This window comes from Seriola lalandi, unplaced genomic scaffold (assembly GCF_002814215.2).
Source record: "Seriola lalandi dorsalis isolate HSWRI2012SDOR001 ecotype SW California unplaced genomic scaffold, Sedor1 jcf7180002054368, whole genome shotgun sequence".
NCBI lineage: Eukaryota > Metazoa > Chordata > Actinopteri > Carangiformes > Carangidae > Seriola > Seriola lalandi.
The window spans coordinates 254,297-258,089 of NW_019524921.1; the positions used below are offsets into that span (position 1 = coordinate 254,297).

General features: G+C 40.9%; 1 long non-coding RNA gene across 1 annotated transcript; it reads right to left on the minus strand.

Annotated features, from left to right (window-relative positions):
- Positions 1-782: 782 nt before the first annotated feature.
- Positions 783-3,670, minus strand: LOC147818998 (uncharacterized). The gene is made up of 3 exons (XR_015437396.1): positions 3,561-3,670; positions 2,114-2,305; positions 783-1,335 (listed from the first exon to the last, which is right to left on the minus strand). It is a non-coding gene; the product is annotated as an uncharacterized LOC147818998 (long non-coding RNA).
- Between the last annotated feature and the right edge of the window lie 123 nt (positions 3,671-3,793).

A 3,793-nucleotide genomic window follows, 5' to 3' on the forward strand; every position in this document is an offset into this window, starting at 1 on the left:
ACGAGATACAAATGAAGCATCTCTTAGATTCACTGTTGACACTGGAAAAAGTTAATTTGATTTTTTTGTCAACGGTTTTTTATATATCATAGTATTTTTAATATATTTATCGAGAAGTATCAGTATCAGATTTTAATATTGTTCAATGAGCCAACAGGTAAAACTCCTGAGTAAAAACAAAGATGGCGTCTGTTATAGAAGCTAATATCAAAATAACAGACTGACTAAACCACCACGGACACACAGAGACTGTTAACATGAAATAATAAACTTTCTACTTATATATTGATGTCAAAATGTTTCTCTACAACACCTGATGCTCCACTGTCTCACTGCTCATGACTGAGCTCCAGAGTTTATAACATTAGATCATATATGAAGTTTTATATTGGTGATGAAATGTCAAGCTAACACTGGAGATGAAAGGGAGCTATCAGCTAGCTAGCATTAGTTAGCTAAACTGTAACTTAAGGCTTCAGTGAGGAAGTAGCTAACATTAGTTAGATGTCCCTCCAGAATAAAGCTCCAGAAATTCACTTAGAAATGTTTTAAACTGCCGATTATTCTGAATCCTCCAGTTTTTAAGTTTCAGTATCAAATGATTGACTTGACAGTTTCATGATTATCGATCCATCCTGTATCAGCTGACTACAGGAGCTACATGATGCTAAACATAATGTTAGCATAGCTACGCATAATAAGGCTACATGTGTGTGTTAATACATTTATCTGTGTCGCAACGTCATTATATTCAATTTTATTTACCAAAATGAAAATTCATATTTCAAACTTGAGACACAGTTTTTTTTAATAGTAAGTCAAGCATCTCTTTTATAATTGTACATACGTTATATTGACTGTGTCCTCGACTGAGGAAACAGTGAAAGAAGAAGAAATACAAACATTTCATCAGACTGATTTTCACTGAACAGCTAAACCAAACTGCTACTGCTGTTTTAATACATTTACAAACTACATTTTACCATATAATATCCAGTTTAATCTCTTCATAACTCTTTTATCAAGGTTAATTATTTCTATTGTCAAGAGCTTTCAGTTCATTCTCATCGTTTAAAAACAATATAGACAGGAATTTAGTGATTAATAGCTAATTAAACATTTAATCAGGACCCTCACTTAACAATTACATTATTTTGAAATTTATTCCATATTCAATCATTTTCCAGCAGTTTGGGTGGAGCTGCTCCTCTCAGGGTGGAGGTGAAGATGCTGCAGGTGGAGGTTTGATGGACTGACGCTGAAGAACCATGTCAGAACACGATCAGCAGGGTTTCTATTTAAACAATCCTCCAATTAAGTTCTTCGCATCCAGTCCTGAGAAATGACACAGAGAGAACAGTTGACGTGTTGATGTTTAACTACAAAAACGTTCATCAGAAAAAGTCTGGAAACAGATACTGGAAACTGCTGATTAAAATAATTAATTTGATGACTTCCTGACACAGAGCTGGCTCTCCTGACTTCCTGTTGTTCCTCCTCAGAAGTGGGTGGAGCTAGCTGTGTTTATGTTCTTTGTGTGAACCTGTGGAGTTCGTCACGGCTCTGTTCTGGTCAGTCTACTTCACTCTCTTTAATTAATCACACTGTGTCTCTCACTGTTGTGAATGTTTATCATGTATCTGAGAAACCTGAGGAACTTTCTAATCCGTCTCCTCTGCAGTTCTTTTCAGTATCTGAAGGTCTCAGAGTTTCCTGCAGCTTGTCTTTCTGACCTCTGACCTCCATGTGTCCGTGACTTACTGACCCGGTATGGATCCATCAGGTTATCAGAACAAGGTGACCTCTTCTCTAAGGGAAGTTGTTGATGCTCTGATTCTTTTCATCATCTTTTCTTGTCTTTGATAATCGTCGTATGTTTTTATTTGCACCTTCATAAACCTGGTTTTGATCATTTAGCGTTGTTGCTCAGTGATGGTCAAACTGTATCCTGTAATATTAGAATCTGTATTGTACAGTGACCCACTCATGCCTTCACTAACCCTGCCTCCCTGTGTCAGTATTGATGTGCTGTACAAATGATTAAATTGGGAAGAACTACGCTCCTGCAGTTTCCAAGGGCCTGAAGTTGGTTTGAGGGACTTTAGAGACTCACCGCCTCCCTGTTCTTGATTGTTTCCTCCAACAAGAGACAGAGCGTCTCCGACTCCGAATCCTCCTTTGTTGTCATCTTTGTTGCCTCCAACAAGAGACAGAGCGTCTCCGACTCCGAATCCTCCTCCCTTCTCCTCCTCCTTCTTTTCTCCTCCACTCAGGACTTTACCTACCGTGTCCTCCACCAGGTCACCTGTAGAACAAACAGGTGTTAAGTGTCTCTGGGTCCAGAGAGGCAGCAGTCACAGTTGAGATTTGAAAGGTTACCAAGGAGTTGAATGGGTTGAACTGTAATAAACTGGAGACACTGTGGCACCAGCTCGTGACTGAACCTGCCCACAGCACCAGGGCGTGGATCATCAGACTCAACAAAAAATCTTCCCTGAAGCTCCAGTCACCTGATCTGACCTGAACTGTTCTGGCCCTGAAAACACAGCCCCCCCCCCCAGGAGGTTGGCCTGATTCCTCCATGTGACTTACAAGCTGTTTCCTCTGCAGCCAACAGGACACCGCCAGCAGACGTTTCACTCAATCCACTTTAAGTCTGTCACTGATGTCCAGTTTTCACATTTAAACAACTGAGAGGGCAGGGGAGTCCTCAGCTCCAGTCAGAGTCAGAGAGTCAAAGAGTCAAAGAGTCAGAGAGTCAAAGTCTCAGAGAGTTAAAGAATCAGAGAGTCAAACTGTTAAAGAGTCAAAGAGTCAGAGAGTTAAAGAGTCAGAGAGTTAAAGAGTCAGAAGGTCAGAGAGTCAAAGAGTCAGAGAGTCAAAGAGTCAGAGAGTAAGAGAGTTAAAGAGTCAAGGAATCAGAGAGTAAGAGAATCAAAGAGTCAAAGTGTCAAAGAGTCAAAGAGACAAAGAGTCATAGAGTTAAAGAGTCAGAGAGTCAGAGAGTCAAAGAGTCATAGAGTTAAAGAGTCAGAGAGTCAAAGAGTCAGAGAGTCAAAAGGTTAAAGAGTCAGAGAGATAAAGAGGCAAACAGTCAGAGAGTCAAATAGTCAAAGAGTCAGAGAGTCAAAGAGTCAGAGAGTCAAAGAGTCATAGAGTTAAAGAGTCAGAGAGTCAAAGAGTCAGAGAGTCAGAGAGTCAAAGAGTCAGAGAGTCAAAGAGTCATAGAGTTAAAGAGTCAGAGAGTCAAAGAGTCAGAGAGTCAAAAGGTTAAAGAGTCAGAGAGATAAAGAGGCAAACAGTCAGAGAGTCAAAGAGTCAAAGAGTCAGAGAGTCAGTCAGAATCTCTCACATCAGCCCTTTGAATACTCAATATATATAATATTCTGTATTTATCACTATATGTGCATCGTCATTATAATGTGAAATACAAAAACATCAAATGCAGCCGACGTCTTTACAGTAAAGCAGCGTCTGCTGCTGTGAAGTCAAAGGTGTCTGGTCTCTTTAAACCTGTTACAGTCGATATTTCACAGAGATATTTCACAAAAGATACTCACCCACTTTCTCCCCAGCTATTTTTGCAATGCCACCGCTACCCAGCGCTGAGGACAGGAAGTTAGACATGGCTGCTGCTGTGTTTGGACTGTGTTTGTGGATGAGGAGGTTCAGTCTTATAGAGGCAGGTGTGCTGCTCTCTTCAGGTTCCCGCCTCTCTGGTCTCGCCCTGCGGAGGAATCAGGTGCGGCTGCAGGGCGGAGCACAGGCCCGACCTGTCGCACAGGTCTGAGAC